The following is a 23580-nucleotide window of genomic DNA, read 5'->3' on the forward strand; positions in this document are numbered from 1 at the left end:
TCACATAATAGGGAAACAAAAATCTACCTTAAAATATCTAGGAATTGAGTTATGCAAGGATAATAAAGACAGTCTCAAAAAACTACAATAATGTCATCAACACAATTAAAATCTCTGTGAAAAAAATGGAACCAAATAATATTAACATTTGAAGATAGACTACAGTTAATAACATGTTTTTTCTGCCCAAGATCCTATATATAGCCTTGACAATACAACTGTTACCAGAAAGGAATATAATTAAAGAAATAAATTCATGCCTAATAAAATTTTTATGGTTTCCCAAAAGAAACAGAATAGCTTTAATACATCATATCAGGCCATGGAAACAGGGAGAATTAAACTTTCCTGCTATAGAAACATATACAAAAGCATCAATATCTAAAACAATCTCAGATTGGATAAGTTCAAATTACTCTGCAAATTGGAAATAATTACTAACTGTAATATCAATAAATAAATTTGATTTACAAAAAAAATTTCAAATAGATAAAAACAATTTGCCATGGCATATATTATAACATAATAAACTCACTAAAACTCGTATGATTAATTATTGCATTGACTCCTTTAGGAAAATTATGAATGCAAATATAGATTTAAAAATCTGGTTTGATCTTTTAACACCATTTATATTCACAAAGAACTTTCCACATAAAATATATAGAGAAATTATTAATTCCTGGGAACAGAAATGATTTGTTTGTTGGCTCCAATGTATCAAAGAACTAAAAGTTTTAGATATGCAAGTAATAAAAATAACATACAAAATTCCACAACAGGACTGTCTAACTTTACAGACTATTCTGTCATATTCACAAGATTTAAGTAGAATAACAATTCTTCATTTAAAGAAATGTCTAGATTTATGAAATACATTTATGAAATCATATATAATGACTTTGACATAGGAAACAGTATTTCAAAAGTTTACAAAATATTGATAAGCTATAAAACAACACCCAAAACCTCATATTGGAAATATATAAAAAAGGACACTCAATGCAGTTAACTGAAGATATTAAAACAAATATCTTATTATCAATAAAATATACATCCTTTACACAATACTGGGAAGTTTTTAATTGGAAATGCTTGAACAGGGCATTCTTAACCCAGACAGGATTAGTAAAATTAGTTCTTCCATAAAAGAAATATGCTGGAGATGTGAGGAAGTATACAATGCTGCTTGGAACCACATTTTCTTTGATTGTGTTAAAATTAAGCCATTTTGAAATGGCATTAATAACTTTCTACAAGCTTTATTTAATGAATCATTTTATTTAACTAAGGCTCTTGTATTACTAAATGTGAACAAAGATCCTCATTTGAATAGGTCAAACATGTATCTAGTATGGACTATGCTTGCAATTTCAAGGAAGTGTATAACAAGAAGATGTAATACAAACACAATACCAACTTTGAAAGGCTTCTACAACCTACTGAAGTCCACAGCATTACTGGAAATTAAAATTAAGGAACTAAGAATTTATCCAAAGCCATTTATCAACAACCCTTGGGGAAAAGTCTTATCGTTGATTGACACTATACAATAATTGATCAGACACTCTGATAATAGATTGAACATACTTATAGAGTAACTGTATACATTAAGATCTGTTATAGTGTCAGGCTAATGTAAATAGTGTACATAGTTATTTAAGATGTTATGTATAAATACTATGGAATTTATTCAAATGTATTTGAAAAGTAAAAAAAATAAATTGAGAAAAAAAAAGAAGAGGAATGTGTGTGCAAAGAGTGGTTTCAATGTTTACAGTATAATTATTTAAGCATTCTATAATATAGTAATTGTCATAATGAAACTGTGTTTCAATGTCCTTTTTCAGAGTTCTTATGCAGAGATAGATTTTGACATAATTTTGACAGGATAATGCCTACCTTTTAAGGATTCATACAGTGGGATGACTTAGAAGGCATGCCATAATTTATAACTTAAAATATTAAAGCTGGCACCCATACAAATATTTTAATATGCAGGCTTGTATTTGTACCTTGGGCAATTTATGTTATGCTGGCCTCACACATTTAACATAAATCTGTTTGAACTAGATGTCATGAAATACATTATTATTTTGGAATTTTGTCACAACGTATGTTTCCTTTGACAGTGCATTAAATCACCTTTCAGCAGAACTATACTAACAGTTGTGACTGTAGTGTATTTTATGAGGTGATATTCTATAGGTAACTTCTTGAGAGCCAGGGGTAATGACCAAGTTAAGACTATTTTCGAAATGTTTATGTTATTTTGCTTTAGAACTCACCAGGATGTGCAGTTACAAGATTAAACTCCCCTCTCAAGATTTTGGCCTACAAGAAATAAATGTTTATGTGAAACAAGTTGTTCTTTAAAAAATGAGATGTTAAAGAAGAATGAAAGTGTAACATCCAAGTTGAGGGGTGGCTTTCACCCACTGTATCCCCCCCAACATTTGACTGCAAGGCACTTAAAGCTGTGTCTAGCAGAGGGTGCAGTGGGGGCAGCATCTCTCTTGGTTGATGTGAATAGCTGTCAGTCACTGACATTAAATCATTAATGCCTGACATTAGAGTTTCATATTTTTTTACTTTAACCTACTTAAGCCTTTTATTGTTCACACAGTACAGATTTAGAATAACATTCAAAAAAGTCCTAACCACCACATTTAACTAACAGCCCAAACAGGTTTTCAACCACCTCTGCACTGCTGACACCTCTGAGAACTAGGATGGTAGATCCTAAAGTAAGCTATCAGTGAAATGTTCGTAGAACCACACATTGGAGCAGAAATGTTTAACTCAAAAGACAAAAAATTAACCTTGGGTCATAGTCCATTCTAAAATGGTGAATGCATGTCTCCAAACCATGAAAAAATAGTTGCTGCATGGCCAGAAGTAGTGTTGAGAGCCATTGGACTCTGGCTACACAGTGCAGCCACTCGGGTTGCTAATGGTCATAAACTGTTTACTGTAAAGCAGTATTAATAAAGAGAAAAACGATCTTACATTTTTCGAAAAGGCTTGAGGAATCAGCCAATGCACAATGAGATTGTTGTATAGTAGTATGCTAATAAATATTGGGTTTCTATGACTTTCTTTTTATTGATGTCATTTCTTTTGTTTTGGAGTCAACAAAAAGAAATATATATGTATTTTACCTGGAGAGAGATAGAGAGATATTCAGTCCAGGTATCCTGTAATCTGCTGTCACTGGAAACGTGAACATTCTTAAGTAAAACAAAATGGCACACAAATAAGAGCTCTACTTGTAATATGACCATACCTCGTCAAAGCCCAAAATAATGGGGGGGGGGGCAAAGGCTTAGAATCATTGACAGATTTTGAATATTGCTCTTATAAACATAGAAAGTTGTTAGAATAAAAGGTGTAATGTTAGCATAATTTTCTGAAGGATATGGAGTCTGATTGAGATTATTTAGTGATTTCAATCCTCAATGATTTGCAAGAAAAAAAGCACAATTGTTTGAGGAACAGACCAGAAATATCAGGGAAACATATGAACATTTTGTGAAATTCTCGATACTTAAGAGGTATGAGCATGACTGCATAACACAAAGGGATGCATTAAAATATAATCCTAAAAAAAAAAAAAAAAAAGACAGCATGAATTAAAGCAGAATGCTTCATTATGCCGTATCTCCCTCTCTCTCGGTGATAGTTGTAGAAGCTTAACACTATTAAGTTAGTGACATAATGGCTCTGGATGAATCCTGGTATCTTCATTGATTCTAACTTTGACAGCAATTTTTGGTTGAGACTACTGTGGCCAATGTGTGAAGACGGCTTTCTATCTCCCCCCTAGCAATAGATTCTGTTCTGTCATGTTTTGAGGGACAAGGGCTTTTATCTGTAACATTAATTGTACTTCATAATATTATAATGGTTCACATTTGTATAGACCCTGTTTTTAAGGGTCTATAGTATATCATCGAACGCTTAAAAAAGCGAACGCTGATTAATCGACCTAATTTAAGCGAAAGCTTACAATCTTGAACTGTCAGATCAGCGATTTTTTTCCCAGGGAAAAAAATCGCTGATCCAAAACATACACACAACACAAGCACACCAAACAAACAGAAATCCACACACATACACCTAAAATCTGATACCTAACCCTACACTAAACTATGCACACACCACTAACTACCCACTTACCTTAACCCAAACCCAAACCCTAAGGTCCGTCACTATCGCACACTCACCTCACCCGCTCCCTAACCCTAACTCACTTAAATCCACCCTAACCCTCATGTCCACTCAATCGCACACACACCTAACCTGAGCCCTAACCCTAACTCACCTAAATCACCCTAACACTCACATCCACACAATCGCACACTTACCTGAATCCAACCAGTAACTTTCCACCATAACACTGAAAATACCGAAGCAACAGAAACAGACAACCAAATTCTTTCCCTAGGAAAAAATTTGAGTTTCTGCTACTTCGATATTTTGCAGTTTCGCGAAAATAAGTTCGATCAATCAGCATTCGCTTTTTTAAGCGTTCGAAGATATAATATAGACCCATTTTTAAGTACGTTACATGTGTAATTTGAAAAGGTGTGCACAAAATGAAGTAAAAGGATGCATTTCTGTTTATAGATCAGATAGAACAGTAGACATATGTATTAATCTTAGTTCACTGTAACACTACCCAAAAAAAATCTGTAAACTTCTGTAGTGATTTCAGATGTATTGGCAAACTATTTGATTAATGAGCCAATTCATTACCTTATCTTCATTCAGTATATTCTTATTTTTTTTTTTCATCATAAAATGAGACATATGCACAGTGAATGGAAGAAAGGAAACGTTTAAAAAAACTGCCTGCTGAAACATCATACTTTTATTGTGAAATGCTTTGTTTAGAGAAAACTGTGAACTAATATTTTTTCTTTATCCTGAGTCAATAATTTCTTTAAGAAATTATTCACTTTATGTGTTGCATATTTGCATATTTCAGTGTATTATCATTTTACTGTCAATGTTATTTTTACAATGTTATTAATCTTAGGTCATTTTTGAAAAAGGAGCACATAATTTCAAAGCATGTACCTTGTTACTAAATCTAACTAAATAAAAACGTATAAAGACAGTAATTCAAACTTAATAAATTTACTACTGGAAGCTTTGGCCATTTTGACACTCGCACTGTCCACCACTTCTCTAGCCTCACTAAACAAACGCTAGAAATTAAAGATGTTATGAGATCCATTCTTTGTTTTAGAAAATATTTTGTCCTACATGACAATAATACAATAAAACTTTAAGGAAGCATTGTGGTGCACCATTTTCAGATTGTTTTGCTTCAAAATACATTGTACTCTGTTAAGAACCAAAGACCTGAAAAAGTACATATCAAAGGCAGTGTACACTTGAAAGCTTACATCTTCTACCTTTAGCTTAGGGCATGGGGCTAGTTTCAGTGATGTGCCATGACTTTGTTCATTTGCATTATTTTGTAAGCACTTAATTTGGAGTCAAAGGAAGCCGTAGCTCATGATGTAAATTGGCACTTATTTTCTGCATGCTGCAAAAGCTGAAGTAAGCTACTTAAATACAGAGTGAGAGTCTTAATGCTTGAATTTATCATCCCAGAGAAGGCAGATTTTACTGTAATCTGCTAATGTTTGAAACTGAATGCTTCTTCACACTTCATTAAGTCACTGTGAGGGGGACTCTCATCCTCTTTGGCTTTTATTTTCTATTGTCTGTTTTGCACAGAGAATTTAGAAATATATTGTGGAAAATGTTAAATTTGTAATTGCAAAGCATAGACATTATGACCCTTATTACTTGCTACTGTTTGCACTGATGCTGTAGAAATTCATGTAATAAACAATTATGCATACAATAATCCAAGCCTATGCCCAATATTTTTTTCTTATTTGTTAACCATCCCAGCTCTGACCCTTTAGAGGAAAAACCTGCACAACGCACAACAAAGGCAACAGTAAATATATATATATATATATATATATATATATATATATATATATATATATATATATATATATACACACATACATACACATGTGTATAGGTAGTTTAGCATAGGCAATCACTTAATATATTTTTTTGGAAGAAGCTGAAGTAATTAGTGAAAATCTACACAGGGAGAATATGCAAACTCCATAAAAAGAACAAAGACCAGGACAATGATGCTGTGAGGCAGATATCTTAATGACTAAGCCATCTTCACATCATTATTAGGCTTGCTTAGTCCTCGTTTTATGAATAAATGCAGATGTTGATCTGTATCTTTGGTGCGTATTGTAGTTTTGTGTAACGTTTTGTAGAGCTCCTTGTTTGTGTGAAGCATACAGGACAATGGTGTTGTCAAAGTCTTCGGTCAGCCTGATCACCTTAACATGGCTATCATGGACAAACCTGCAAATCATGGAACACACCTATCTTACTGCCTGTATAGCACTTCAATCCAAACCATGAAATATACATAACATATTACCATATAGTACTGTGACAAGTAGATGTCTGGTGCATGACCTTTACCATGGCCTGAATATTCCAGCAGGACTCATACTTAAGAGTTGGAAACAGAATGACTACAGCTCTTCTTTCTTCTTCTTTTTCTTTCAGCTGTTCCCATTAGGGGTCGCCACAGCGGATCATCTGTTTCCATTTCTTCCTGTCCTCTGCATCTTGCTCTGTCAGACCAACCATCTGCATGTCCTCTCTCACCACATCCATAAACCTTATCTTAGGCCTTCCTCTTTTCCTCTTACCTGACAGCTTCATCCTTGGCATCTTTTTCCCAATATACACAACATCCCTCCTCAGCACATGTCCAAACCAAAGCAATCTCGCCTCTCTGGCTTTGTCTCCAAACCATCCAACCCGGACTGACCCTCTAATACACTTATTCCTAATCATGTCTACCCTCATCACACCCAGTGCAAATCTCAACATCTTTAACTCTGCCACATCCAGCTCTGACTCCTGCCTTTTTGTCAGTGCCATTGTCTTCAACCCATATAACATAGCAAGTCTCACTACCCTCTTGTAGGCCTTCCCAAAAGACTACAGCTATTGTGTGTGTGTGTGTGTGTGTGTGTGTGTGTGTGTGTGTGTGTGTGTGTGTGTGTGTGTGTGTGTATGTGTGTGTGTGTGTGTGTGTCTGTGTTGAACTACACAGATGCTATGTGCTTTAAAGAGTAGGCCATTTGTATTTCATGCTTGCTTTTTGTTAAGCAGATATAGGCACAGTAAAATGGCTACCACATTTAAGGACTAAGACAGGAAGTGACTGTTATAAATGCATACACACTAACATATTCAACAATTTGTAGCAGGATTCTTTGCACTACTTTGAACAGATGGGTTGATTACAAAGATTTAAAAATGAGTACTTTGGGCTGAACAGCACCTTTCAGGACCAGTTGAACACAGCTTATGTTTTCTCTATAATCATGAGATCATTGATCAGACCTGGGATGAGCAAGAAAATGGAGTTTCTTAAATACTAAGAAAGAGTAATTGTTGAAGAGGTGAGCAATAGGGAATGCTCAAGTGCTTTTTAAGAATCACTTTCTGATAGTCAGGGGATTGCCCATTTAGTTTTTGAACTGAAAGAATTTATCATAATGTCAAACACTTCACCAAGCACTGTAAAACACTTGGCAGGCCATTTGAGGTTTGGGACTATGACCATAATGTACAACATAAAGAACAAAAATCATTATCTTTCAGTGCTCAAATATAAGCTTTGAAAATCATTATTCTAATGCTGATTGTGTGTAGAAATGTTTATTCTCATTGTTAAATTCTAATGCCAGCAATGTTAAGTTTTACCTCTGATTCCCATTACTTTTAATTGTATTCTATGTAGAAGGCTGCACAAATTCTGAAAGCATTAATTGCACAAAAATGTCTTTAAGAAAATGATGTTTTCTTTTCCTATACAGGAATCAAAAAGTCAGAAAACCATGATAGGGGATATAGTAAGGAGCCTAATGCAAGAAAAAGATGACAGGCCCTCATGTGGAACATTGGCAATGCAATCTGATGAAAGAAGCAGGACATGTTGAATAATGTGTAGAAGAACCAACATTCATAAAATGATGCAATGGTAAAGACAGAAGACAATGGAATCCTTTAAAAAATGACAGAATATTGAAGCATGTCAGAAAAACATCAGTGCAAGTCCTGCATGATGATCATCAGTGTAGTAGTGGTGAGACTTCTATAAGATACACATCCATAGTGCTGAGATATCCTTAATGTACTCCCCTGCAGTGATGAGGTACCCTTACAGTGCAAACCCATGAGAACACCACACTCCACTGACCATGCTAGCTTATAAGGTTATGGAACACCAAAGTATCCATCCAAAAGCACTTCTCAGTCTGGCACTGGATGTAGTTATGTGCAGCTGTAACCACCCTGCCATTCCTCTGTATTATAGCAACATACCTCCATTGTAATGTGAATTAAGCAGATACATGTCAACAGCACTTTTACTGAGTGTTGAACGATTGAAAGAAAACAAGAGAAACAACTTTCACTGAACCCTAGAGGTATGTTTATTTATTTAGTTGTTTTTTACAGTGGGTAAGCCACCCTGCATGTCACATGTGTTGGACATCCCCCACATACCCTAAATATAAATATACCTACTCTAAGGTTGTACAATAGTGGGGAAAAATGAAAACCTCACTTTCAGCAAAAGTTGCTTCAGTCCTTTTCATTTGATCATTCAGCATTCAGTAAAAGTGCTGCCAGTTGAATGACAAACAAATGAATTAAACAGTGTGTTATGTTTTTTGTTCTCAAGTTTCACCTTGCTCATTTTAGTTTTTTTGATTTTCTTCAAAAATTCAGACCATATTAAGGATAAATATTCCCTGGGATTCAATAAACTCCATGCAGGAATAGTGCTATTCCTGCATGGAGTGGTTCATGTCAGTGTAGCCACAACAGTGTGCTTTACATATTCATGAACGCACGCTGCTGTTTATGCTAAACAGAAACGAAACAAGAACGAGTGCAGGTGGCATGCTCAAGTACTGCATGGACATTGAACATGCCCCCTGCACTCAGAAAGTGCCGTACAGCACTTTCTAATTACGATCCGACATAATATTAAAGACTTTCTCTAATATTATGCCAGTATTTCAGTATCCATAGACACTGAAATGAAACAAATGATAGTTTCAGTGTTTGTGGACACTGAAATGCATACAGCAGCAGGAAAGCAATGCAGGGGGTGTGTGACAGGTTCTGTGACACACCCCCTGCATTGTAAAAGTGCCGTATGATACCTCACAACCTGCAAAAGCAGGAAATGTGTACAAAGGCACAGATAATGGGGGATAAAGCCCTGGAAAGGGACACATTTTGCATATTGCCCTCAAAAACTTAGAAAGTTGATAGAAAATAGGACATGCATTAGCATGACTTTCTGAAGGATAGAAGTCTGAAAGTCAAATGTATGCCAATATTTCCCAACTGCAGTCCTCAATGACTAGTCAGAAAACCACAATACTCACTATATAACATAATACTATAACAATAATATAATAAATATTTTTTACATGCTAAGGGATGTTTAAGAATCACTAAGCATGTGTGTGTGTGTGTGTGTGTGTGTGTGTGTGTGTGTGTGTGTGTGTGTGTGTGTGTGTGTGTGTGTGTGTGTGTGTGTGTGTGTGTGTGTATTAAGGCCCTCCGCTTAACATTGCTTAAACATCCCATAGAAGATAAATAAAAATATACAGCTGAAATTGCTGAGCTAAGATAATGTTGTGGTTAAAGTCCTGGCATTTCTATGCAAGCATTCATGGTTCAAGTATCAAGGCAGGCAAGTTATTTTTATATGGGAAAGCAGTTTTAAAATTATTTTGTACACTTGAATTATGTAGTAACTGCTTTTTGTCAACCAGGGAAGTGTAGCTGGTGTAAAATGGAAGTGTGAGTGCATATAACATATGCAATCACCCATGTATACACAAGTGTCACATTCAGTATAGTCAGACCCCTTGCTAATGTAATGAAAGCACATAGAGGGATGTCATGTAAAGTAAATCATATACATCTACTAAATGAAGCCATCATTCTAATATTTTTTTAAATGAAAAGTAAGCAATGGTCAGCAATGCCCAGCAATGCCCAGCTATGCTTACCAGGTTTAAGAATCGCTTACACATGATTGCTAAGCAGCAGGTAGCTCAGCTAAGTGGATTTGCCCACTGTTAAGCAGTACTCAGCAATTACCCCCTTCATCACTTTTCAACCCAGCTTAACTGGTTTGCTCATTGCTAAGCTGTGCTCAACATTTTTGAAATGGTCCAATGACAGCAAAGGATGGGAATATGGCCTTATTTAAACTGTGCAGGTAGGAATACAGCCATAACCTGTTTAGTTTGATCTCTGGATGAACATGTCTGGAGTTGGAGAGGGGACACTCCTTCGGGCGCAGTGCTGGAGCATTCAGGAGTCCAGGGTCATGGCTGGACTCCTTGTCAAAAACCATGATGAGAGACTGCTGCAGGGCCAGTACCATGGCTTGCAATACAAAATGGAAGTCTGGGACCATCTCACATGTGATCTCAGCATTGCTACTGACATCCCCTGGACTAGTGAGCAGGTACAGCATCACTATGCTGACCTAAAGTGGAGGAAGTGGGCACTCTTGGCCCAGTGGATAAAAGATGCATGGGCACAGAATGCTCCAGTAGTGAGTAAGTTTCACTGTCAAGTAGGTTGTAACAAATACTAGCCTCAGAATGTGATAGACAGGTATGCAGAATGTTTGTTTTTCTCCTCTACAGCGGCAGCAGAGAAGGCTATGAAAATGGAGACTGCTGTGGCTGCGCCGACAAGCTGGTGAACACAAATCTATTTTGCAGTATATTTTTCAAATAGCTAAGAAGGAGTACATTACTTACTGCTAGTAGGTATACTGTTACTGTGTGAACTGAATAAATAAAAAAAGGTTTGACAGACTAATATTGATGTGCAGTAAAGCTTCCTAAAACAAACTGTTGTGTTTATTCTAGTATGTTGTTGGAGACATTTAGAATGCATACAGATACTTCAAAGCAAATGTGGCTGTGACCGCATACATTAACTGAACTTCTTCTGTGAACCTGCTGTGAAAAAACTGTAGATGGTGGAGCTGTAAAACAAGATATAACTGAAATGTGAAATATATACTGCACTAAGCTCTGAACCCCGAGTAGTAATGTGTAAAGGTTTAAACTGTGTTCCTGCCAGCATTGCCTTTTGTTAACCTTTGCTTTCCAGATTGTAGTAATCCAAAGGATGAATGCAGAGTACAATAACTATCTGTCATGCATGCATCACAGGTTACAAGTTCAGAATGTGTAACCAAGACACGATTAGATGGAAACCAGTGAAACTTGAAATAGCTGTTCCCCAGTAGCTTGTTGTGATGAGAAATAGCTTAGCTGTTAATTTTGCACACACAGACATGGTTGAAAACCAGGGAGTGCTACTAAGATGTGTGTAGATCTACACACAAGGAATCAGGAATAAATGTAAAAACAGTCAGGTAGGGTTAACAGATATTTTCTCCACAAGTTGTACATGTAAGTAAATGTTTGTAGTAGCTGTATGAAAGGTATACTAATAAACTGTGTATAACTTTTTAACTGTCCCACCACATGCCTGCAAATGACAGCAGGATAGGCACATACAACATGTACTCTTCCTGTTACATGTCTCTCAAGTGTCATGCTGTCATGGCTAGTGGCCACTGCTGCCAATAACCCCGGACACAGATAGAAAACCAGCTGAAATATGCCAGTAGCACACTCACATAACAGCACTTCAGGGTACCCCTCCTGTGCCAGATATGTAACCCTGACATGTACGACTTCCCTCTAGTTGCATACCCAGAGATATCACAGTTTGCCCCATACAATTCCAAGCTGACAGTTTAATAGGTATGTCTGTGCTACAGAAGCTATGGGCCATAGGCAGATGTAAAGTGAGGGTAGACCCATAGAGTATTCGGCAGTACTGTTGTGGAAAATAGAAGCATAAACAGTTGTTAATGCACTTTTTGTCTCTCCCACCCACCCCACATCTGGAGCCATACTAAAATGTATATGCTATGGGTAAGTTTTACTCCAAACCTAATGTTGGGACTTGTGTTATATTATTGTTCATATAGCTGATCGTTTTCATGTTAACATATCTTGTTCAAATACCATTGTTGGTGGCCTGTTGCCATCAATGTTACTGGCATGCTGTTATGATGAATACTGTTGTTCAATTTATGCATGTGTTTGTTTTGCTATGCAACTGTTTCAAATCTGTTTTATGGGGTTAATTGAAACACCCATGCATGCTGTTATAACTAATCTGGAAATGTGTTGTTCATGACTAACCAAAATATACTTTAAAACCTCAACACCATAGCACATTTAGGAAGGCAGATCCCGGTTGATCGGCCTTTCCCACCTCATCTGGCCATGGCACCAGGCCCCAGCATGTCTAGGACCCAACTTGGACATTCTATGTGCACTGGTCCTACACCACCTTTGGGTGGAACTGCCTCAGGGGACAGGGCTCATCCCCCCAGAAGTGGTCACGGACAGGAGCCTGTCACCTGAAATCAGTTCTGGGGTTTGGCGGGCAGCACTATCCAAACAGAGCTGGGTGGGCAGCTGCGTCAGATTGATGGCTGCCTGGCACACCTTGAGGAGCAGACTGTCTTTCCTGTCCAGCTCCCAGCACAGCCACCTTTGAGGCGATGAAAGAGCAGTGGTGACTGCCTATGGGTGGGGACCTCAGTCCTACTGTATCCATTTGGGGAGTCATGTGCTCCAGATTCTCAACCACCCACCCTGTCAAAGGTGTTTACCCCCTCATGTGTCATATACTGCCCCATCTGCTGCCTTGTCTGTCTGGAAATGCAACGTATCCCACAAAACCTACCTCCACAATAATACCTACAGTCCTTCCCCAACATCCCACTCTCACCTTAAAAAAAAAAAAAAAAAAAAAAAAAAAAAGGGGGCATCTGTCCCACAAAAATGGCCCATAATAGCTCTTCATTTTGCCCCATGCACAGTGAAACTAATCAATCAACCAAGTGATTATTCTGCAAATGTCTGTCACCAGCACCTGTCCTTGTGGGGTGTAAGGCTGTAAATTCCAAATTCTATACATGTAATGCACAGCTGTTGCTGTCAAAGAAATGTAGAGCTATGGTCCTTTCCTACAACTGTCCTGCACATCCCTAGCTGCTTATCATAACATTTTGCCCTCTGTATACCCCATTTCACCACTTTCCTATCATCCTTTTATCTTTTCTTTAAAGAAAATCAGAGCGGGTGTAAGTGGGAGTAAGCAGTGCTAAGTCAAGCTAAGAGGGTTTAACCATCTCTTAGCAAAACTTAGCACTGTGCAAAACCATGCAAACCTACTTATAACTGCTTAAAAGTGCCTTAATCACTCTGTCTCCATCAGCCCTTGCTCTGCCCAGCAACAAAACAACCAGCCCTACCAACTCTCAAACCCAGGATGCTGTGCACTACAATCACAACAAAGTACTACACCATCTGAGCTTGGGGAATCTGTAATGATTTTGCAAACATATCATTCATTCTGGTCATTTAACATTAATGAAGAAAAATAATCATTTCCTAGTCTGAAACCCAGGACCTCTGAGCTGTAGGAATCTATCATTCAACATAAGAGGGAATTATATATCTGTAGTACTGTTATAGACATATATATGTATATATACATACCTATATATATATATATATATATATATATATATATATATATATATATTTATGGATTCACTTCACTTGCTTGAAATACTGAAGGATCGCATTTCAGTATCTCGAAACCAAGTGAGCGAGAATCCACAGCATCGAAGCTACAATACCGTAAAATTTAAATGGTCGAATGAACTCAGCTGAGTGGAACACTGCAACGCTGCCGCTGTTAGAGTGTAAACAACGCTGCTGCTGTTAGAGTGTAAACCTGCTGCGGGTAAATCCTACAACTGCTAAAGCATGTATGGTGCAAGCCACACCAGCAACTGCAACCCAAAGACCACTATGGCGCAAGTTATACTCGTGGCACCCGGACAGCATGGGGAGATATACCCAATGAGTACCTCACAAAAGGGGAAGCCAGTCCTAGTGCTGGAAGGATACATCCTGACCCAAGAGCGGATACATCAGCAAACAACATGCTGGTGCTGCAAGTGGAAGGCATCGCAGAAGTGCAAAGGTAGGGCCATCACAGAGAGCACCCTCATGGGGGAATGATTGCAGAAGTCTGTCCGCCACCACCACCCCAGTGACCCCGGATATAGCAAACGTTACAGCATGTGTGCAGAGCTCAAAATCAGAGCAACTAAGTCCCGAGACATGCCATGCCTCATAGTCGATGATGCATTGGCATCCAACTCCATGGATGTCATACCAGACATGCTAACATGGCAGGCACTGTTGCAAAGGGTGGGCAGGGTATGCAGAAAGATGGTCAATCCAGGTGCTTTCCCTACCTTACAGTTGGATGACATCAATGTGTGTGACTATCCCACCAAAATGGGCGCCTTCCTCTCTAAGAAAATGACAGATAGCAGTACGGACCACTGTAGTGGTATTCACCACCACACAAAATCTACTGGACCTCAGTACAGTGACGATCTGGCTCATGGATGGCACGTTCTTCTATAAAGGGCTGATATGCCATCAACTGTATAGTATCCATGGGCTTGTTAAGTATAGTGGGTTCCATAAATGTGTGCCTTTAATGTACTGCCTCATGAGTAAAAATTCTTTGAAGTCCTACAACTTCATGTAGCATTGTGTACTAGAACTGTTGGTGGAGCATGGCTATGAATGGTGTCTGAAGTATGTGTTAACAGTCTTTGAGATTGCGGCCACGAAGAGTATACGGCATAACCTACAGGGTGTCAACTCCAATGGGTGCCTTTTTCACTTTGGCCAGAATATGTGGCATAAGGTACAGCAGTTGGATTTGGGGCCGCTGCATAACACCAACATGTGGTTCCAATTGGCAGTAAAGTCCCTTGTGGCCCTGGCGTTTCTACCGGAAGTGGAGGTGTTGCCAGCATTCCAGGTGCTGAAAGAGGCATTTCCTGTTGAGAGTAGGGATCTGCTCATGTACTTTAGTGACTGGTACGTGCTGGGAAGGGTATGGAAGTTCACCACTAGGACAGCCATGTCCTGTAGGTTCTAGCCTTGTTCTCAGTGTCTTTCTGGAATATCCATGAGCTCAATACCTTGTTCCTTCCCCACACGCAGAACAGTGTGGAGGCATGGCATCGGAGGATCAAGTGCCTGCTTGGGAACAAGGCCACTGATTTAGCACTGCTGATGGGTGTGTTAGCTAGGGAGCAGGACAAAGTTGAGGAATTGTGGGCTCGCATGGTTAGTGGAGCTGCCCCTTCACCTAAACATTGGTACATCATTAAAAGGCATTGCCAGTTTGAGAATGTGTTGGCTAATAAGGTCTCATACACCACACCTGACATCCTGGTTGTGATAGCTAGGCTGTTGAAGATGTGATCAGATGTCTATGTTCCACCAGCTGTATTCACGGACACCACTACACACTGGGGAGTCTACTGTTTGTGGGCATGTTGCTGTAGCTGTCACAGTGTTTGGCAGGCATCTACAGAGGGCGTCACATTATAGGGGGTTGTGTGTGGAAGATGTCACTACGTGTCGCTTGGTGTCGGGAGGTGTATTGGTATCAGGAGGTGTATTGTGCAGTTGGACATTTCTTGTATGTAATAAAGGCATTGATGAATACTCCGGTCTATGAGTTTCAGTATGCTAGTGTGCAATATTTTGACAGAGTGGTCTTTTGCAGCTTCGATGTTGTGGATTCTCACTCACTTAGTCTCGAGATACTGAAATGCAATCTTTCAGTAAGTGAAGTGAATCTATCTATTTATGTATATATATATATATATATATATATATATATATATATATATATATATATATATATATATATATATATATATATGGGTCCACTTTGTAATTTCAAAAGCCCAAAATCTCGAGTTTTGATACATCGAACTCAAAACATCGAGATTTTGGAATTTTGAAACTACAAAGTGGTGCAAAAAAAAACTAACTAAAACAATGGTTTTGCAGGGGAGCAAGTCCCCCTGCACCCCCCACACCCCCCTGCAACTTAAATAAAACCATCTCCGAGATTGTGCTACTGTGAAGAGAATGCTTACCATTCTCTCCACTGTAGCACGATCTCAGAGATGGTATATTTAAGTTGCAGGGGGTGTGGGGGTGCAGGGGGACTTGCCCCCTGCAAAAACAGTTTTTAGTATTTTTATTATTTTTTTTTTATTTTGTAATTTTGAGATTCCAAAATCTTGAGTTTCTTGGAATGGTTTTTTGAAACTCGAGATGTTGGGCTTTCAAAATTACAAAGTGGACTCATATATATATATATATATATATATATATATATATATATATATATATATATATATATATATATATATATATATATATATATATATATATATATATGTATCAAATGGGGGGGGGTAAAGGGCCAACAATAGTGACATATTTGAAATATGGCTGTCATATGCATAGGAGTCTGCTAGAGTGGCATGGTGTGCTTTTACATACAATGCCAGACAAATTCCAAGTCTGAAGCGCAAATGAATGTCAAAATTTACTGATGCCAGTACTCACATCATTCCAGTGATTTCTCAGAAACCCACAACTGTTGTGGCCAACAGACAAACCATATGAGCCACACATCATGACAGTGTCTAGACATCTGGACAGTGGAGATGTATGGCCGTAGTCATGTAACAGAATGGAAAAACCCATGACAGTCACCAACCATGTCAACCAGCACCTTCTGACCATAGTCAGACCAACATGATACTAACCCAAATCAGCTTTGCCCAATAACCCATGTATATCCAAATATATCATGCACTACAGGGATGGAACCATAGAGAAAAGCAGATAGTGGTGCAAAAATGTCCACCCATAACCATTTGCACCACAGTCACAGCAACATACCAGTACCCCAAATGAACTCTAGAGTAGAATGACTGTTTGAATTAATATATGCTGATTCCCAGTCACACAATACACTGACAGATACTTGCCCAGCTCACAGTGTACTGGGAATTCTGAGGTGTTACAGGACATCTCTCAGTCTGCCCCAGCCAACATACACACCTGATAGACCACAAACAGCCATAGCAGCATGCACAGTCAGATAGAAAAAGGATCTGTGACACTCACATCTGCTACTCTCTTTAGCCAGCCAAACAAACATCTACACACAACACTGGTGCACAATCATGGCAGTTGCTTCATAATGGCCAGACAAAATAACTCTCATATGTACAGATTTGCATAGAATGTCCAGGGTGTGAACCCTTGTTCATGGCCACTGCTGCATACCACTTCCAGGAGTCTGCTAAGTCAGTGGGATGAGACCTTGAGTGCAATCAATAAATAATGATATCACATACCCCTAACCCTCTTACTGCATGACATGTGGACAAAGCATAACATGCTTGGTAGACAGGGGGCCAGAAAGCGGGACATATCTCACATAATGATGTTACAAACTGAATCACTTGACAGTGTCACAGGCTTTGTTGTAACATAACATCTTTGAAGGATATGATGTCTGAAGCACTAATGGATGTCAACAGTTATTCTGACCACAATCCTCGCAGTATGCCACTGCTTCTACAAAAACAGATGTTGTCTGAAGAATAGATCAAACATAACAGGCAAACCCCTGGGCAGTGTGGAGACATCAGGACAGTTTAGAGGTATATCAGAGACATATCACTGTCAGATGTCAAGTCACACAGAAAATGCATGTCCAGATGATCCCTATTAAATTAGTAACCCTCTATGTGTATAAGAGCAATACTGACTTACAATCTGTACCCAATTCTGGAGCTTTGTTCCCCATGTTGCTGGGCTGACTCCACATGTCCTCCCCTGAGAGGTATTCCCACCTACTGTCTGAGAAGCTGTAGCCCCCACACCTCCATAATGTTCTCCACACAGGGAAGGAAAAGGGGCAAGTCACACATGAAGGCTGTAATTATAGCACTGTGTTGCTATGGCATTGGCAAATGGAAAGACAACACAGCTGCTCTGGATGAAAGTAGCAAGTGGGAAACACCGATTGATGCACAGGCCATCACCTGCTCATAAGCAGTACCTACAAAAGGGCCAATGCAACACAGGCCTCAACCCATCTATATATACAAAGACAGACTGTGACTAGACAAACCTAACTATTTGCATTGTTGTGAGGGGAACTCTTGCACACTATAACAGGTATGTCAATAATGTAAGCATGTAATGGAATGCAGAAAGGGGATCCAATGATGTCAAATGGGACATTAAACACTAGGCCGCAACAAGACCTGCTGGACTCACATGTTGCTTTCAAGCATCTATGACCATTACTGCTTGCCCTGCCTGGATTGACATGGAGCACATCTCTGGTGCCAGAGTCACCCCAGCAAATGTCAGCTCATGTATAACTACTATTGAGGTCTCTGTTGTCCAGTACTGAGTGTTTCACTGGTAGGCCATCTACCTGGCATGTTGTAATTACTCATATGTCACCTATGAATGCTACTCTGATACATATGGTTGTCTTATAAATGTAAGAGATGTACATATGTTTGTGCATACTACATGACGGGTGCAGATGTGTGTGCTGAACTGTATGTGATATACTGAGCCTATACCTGACAGCTGTCCAGAGTATTGCAGGCTGACCACATGTCTGCCTCATATTTGTAGTCAATGCCTCAGACAGTTGAGTATTGTCTGGCACATCACTGGCAACCCATTAAAGACTGAAGTCATAACAAATTAGCATACATTTCATTGCCAGATGTCATATTCCGCAGAGTACACCTGTGAATGTGACACCATCTTTGCTGGCAACTAAGTGTGTTTCAGCTAGATTCATAAAGTGACACTGTTTACTGGCCATTTCCCACCAGTAATGTGTGCCTTTGTGCAGATGACTTGCTCTAACAGGAGCTAGGTGTCTTACCATGACATCCATGTCAATGCAAGCATACCTTGTCCTTTAGGATGCAGACATTTGTGCAGTCAGTGACACCTGCTTCCTAGCTGTGGAGAGCACACCAACCTTGTCAGGTCACTCATCCCATCATACATGTAGACCCCAAATGGAGGCCTGCAAAGCCACAGGAGCTGCAGTGTTGAACATTAGCATACACATACACACCTCCAGGCTGGACAAATAGTATGTCTCCTGGGTGACATCCCGAGTGCAGATAACAGTTGACCAAACACCTACTCAATTCATTGCTAGCTATAGGCCTCCAAACATGACTTTGGACACCCACCACACTTATTGGAACCTGCTGGAATCTGTCAGGATTCAATCATCTACCCTGCTCTTGGGTGACTACAAGTACCCAGCCATAGTGTGCCTGACCTATGCCACTGGAATATGAATGCACATAGATTCCTTGGCTTTGTCAATGGCAATGTAGTGGATCAGCTGGTCAACACTTCTATGGCAGGTGGGAATTTCATGTACCTGGTATTAACCAACATGAGTAGCCACTGTAGCACTCATAATACAGTGCCACCCTCCTTGGTAATATCTGACCACGTAGCCATCACTGTTCAGATTACCATCTCCCCTGCTCCCCCCATTTACAGTGTCAAACAGAATGAACTGTATTCAAATGACTATAAATACCCTCAGGGTCAGTAGAAGTAGCTTTACAGCCAATGTCCCATTTGTTGGAACTAGCAGCAGTGATAAGGTCCACACCACAATACTATGTGGGCACCCACATAGCTGTATGGACTCAGCAGTACCTGACAGGACAACATCATCCCCCTCAACATAGGGAAATGCCTGTGGTGGATGGCAGCAATACACAAATGCTATAATAGGTGGAAACAATTGACAGGCCAAGAAGGAACAGGTGCCTTATTGGAAGCAATATCACCTTGGTCTGTACAAGCAAATAATGGCACAGGTGATGTACCGTAAGACTGTCTTTGACTGCAAATCGGACACATCTACCAAGGCAAATCACTAGGCCTTCCACACATGTGTCTGCAATTCCAGCGGAAACATACAAATCTGCTCTGTAGTGGTGGTCAATAACACCACATGCACATATGGCATAGATATAGGAAACCAGCTGAAGACAGGTGAAGTGTAAACACCAGCCCCTGTCCCCCAGTGGTACACATCTGCATGTATAGCACCTGCCCCCTCCCCTTATCATCAAGAAGCAGGTCCGTAATGCCCTCTCAAAGGCAACACACAGAGGTCTCCATAGTCATGATACCATCCCCTCGCTGCATTCCACATGAACACAGGCATGGGCTGTCATTTCCATTCCGCACTGTAGTCAACCACAGCCTGAGCACTGGTGTCATCACACTGGCACAGAGGACAGCCACTGTCATCCCTATATACAAAGGTGGAACATTCCACCAACCCAGCCAATATGTTACACATCAGCCTAAGCATCCTGCTCTGCAAGGGCATGGGAGGCAATAATGAGGACATTATGAACAGGGACATTGACCACATCAAAATGGCTGGGCACACACACCATGGTATTGTCAAAGGGAGTTCAGGCCTGTGAAACTTGATTGAACTCTATGTAGTTATCAACAACCACAGGGATGAGGGGAAGATGGTGAACAATGCCTACCTTTGCCAAGCCCAGTCCTCTCACACTAATTCCTAGGTGGACAGGATACATAAGCCTACACAGCTAGGCACCAAACTGTAGGTTACCAGATGGGTAGCTAACTGGCCCAATGATAGTAGCCACTCAGTCAAAGTAGTAGAATCCACCTCTAATAGTACATCCATCCACAATGATGTATCCCAAGGATTGCTCGGGGGGCCTCTACTGTATGAGATCTATGTATGTATGCGAGGTAAAAGACAATAGCCCTGTCGGGGCTGTGAAGGTGCAGTCATGACTGGCCAAAGGTGCGGATGTCAGTTCCACCCTATCTATATGGGTGCTCATGATCCTCTGATTCCCAAACACCCTCCCCATAAAAGGTGTTTACCCCCACATGTGTCATACACCATCCCTGTCTGCTGTCCTGTGTATCTTGTCTGTCTCCCTACCCAAACTACCTCCTCAGATGCACCAACAATCCTTCCCCAACATCACACTCTCACCTTAATGAAGACAAAAAGGGCATCTTTCTGCCAAAATATTATTGCCCCATATATAGTTGTTTAGTTTGCACAGGTGTCCACTGGACACATGTAATCTGGTCCAATTGGCTCGACAACACATTTCTGTTGTCCTCATCCCTCTCTCTGTGATGTGAGTGTCCAAATTCAACTCCAAATTCTGTTCAAATGCACAGCTGTTGCTGTCTGAGAAATAGACAGCTATGGACCTTTCCTACACCCGTTCTGCACATCCCTAGCTACCTGTCATATTGTTTTTCCCACTGCATTCCCCTTTTTCACCACTTTCCTATAACTCCTTTTTCTTTTCTTTTAAATGAATTAACACAGGTTTAAGTGGCAAAAAGCCAGTTAAAACTGCTGAAAACTGCTTTAACTATTCTGTCTCCATCAGCCACTGTTCTGCCTAGCAACAAAGGAATCAGCACTGCCAAGTCTCAAACCTAGAACCCATATATATATATATATATATATATATATATATATATATATATATATATACACATATATATATATATATATATAAACAGTTTACTATCATAATTTCAAATCCAACTTCATCGACCGCACTATGTTTGAACATGGAAAGTTGAACACGGCAATGTCGAACTTCAAAAGCAAGCCTAGGAACGGGTTTTAACATGGATCGAGACAGGGGCAAGGTTTGCAATTCAGCAATAGCAATGAACACCCATCCCAACCCATATTAAAACTGTTCCTAGGCTTGCTTTGAAGTTCAACTTTGCCGTGTTTGACTTTCCGTGTTCGAACATAGTGCAGTCAATGGAGTTGGATTCGAAATTATGATAGTAAACCTATAAAACTATATATACATGCCCATAACATGTAGTACACTCATATCTCAGTACCATACCTCCCAACCTGTTAGTACAAGAAATCTGGGCCATGGCTGTAAGAATGGGGGGACAATGGGCCACAACTAGGGACATATTTCAAATATTGCCTTTAGAAATGTAGAAAGTTGCTGGGGAAACAGGATTTGTTTCAGCATACATGTTCTGAAGGAGATGAGGTCTGGAACTGAAATTATGTCATCATTTACTGACAGACATCCTCAGATCATCTCCAGGATTTACCAGAGAAATTAGAATAAATCATGGAACAGAGACAAAATATGAGCAATAAACCTGGGTGTTCTGCAACAATCCTGGACCAAGCCTGGCAAAGTGGGGGGGAACCCATGACAATAGGGACATATCTGAAATACCTGACTAGATAAGCTGAGAAAGTTGATACAGTAACACCATCTGTTCTAACATATATTGTCTGAAATAGCACAACTCCAAAACTCAACTGCTTCTCAGTAGTTAGTGCCTGAAATCCTCACACCATCCCTTTGATTTGTCAGGCATACACAACAGTTATGGGGACCAGAACAAAGATATGAGCCAGACAAATGGAGATCCTATGAATATCTGGAAATAACATGACAGTAGGGAAAGTACACTGAGCTGCTTAGCATGTCACAAGCACCATCTAAACTACAGTCAGACTGACAAAACACTACCCCAAGTCAGCTATAGGGAATTACACATGCATTTGCAAACATACCAGCCACTACAGGGAGGTAACAGTAGTAAGACAGTCACCGGTGTGAGCCTGCATACCCACAACCAATTTCAACACAGTCACAATGAGATACAGGTAAGCCAAATGAACAGTAGAGTATAATGACTGTGTGAACATAAATATCATGTTTGACGCTAACACAGTACCCCTACATATACTGCCCCAAGTCACACAGTGTAGTCTGACTCCTGTGGCAGTACGGAACATGTCTCAGTCTGCCCCAACAAACATATGCAGCTGATAGACCACCAAAAAATTGAGCAGCATGCAGTCAGATAGAAAAGGAGCCATGACACTTAAATGTATCCTCCTCTCTACACAGCGCAACAAACATGTACACACTATACTGCTACACAATCCTGACAGTCTGTAAATAATTGCTACACATACAGAGATTCCCAACTGTACAGATTCGTACAGAATGTCCAGGCTCTGTACTCATATATGGCCCCTTCCTCATAACATTTCTGGCATTTTTCTACATCACTGGGATGATATCAGGAAGGAAGGCACTAACTAATGATAAACCATACCTATCAACCTCTTACTGCATGGCATCTAGACAAAGCCTGACATAATTGGGGGACAGAGACCCAAACAAAGGGGCATAATTGAAATATTCCTGTTATAAACTGAGAAAGTTGCTGGTGTTAGAGGATTTGTTGTAACCTATCTTAACTGAGGGATATGAAGTCAGAAACACAAATAGAAGTTAGCATGTACTGACTGCAATAC

The sequence above is a fragment of the Protopterus annectens genome, chromosome 8.part0 (genome assembly GCF_019279795.1).
Source record: "Protopterus annectens isolate FY-2018-M chromosome 8.part0, PAN1.0, whole genome shotgun sequence".
NCBI classification, from domain to species: Eukaryota; Metazoa; Chordata; order Ceratodontiformes; family Protopteridae; genus Protopterus; species Protopterus annectens.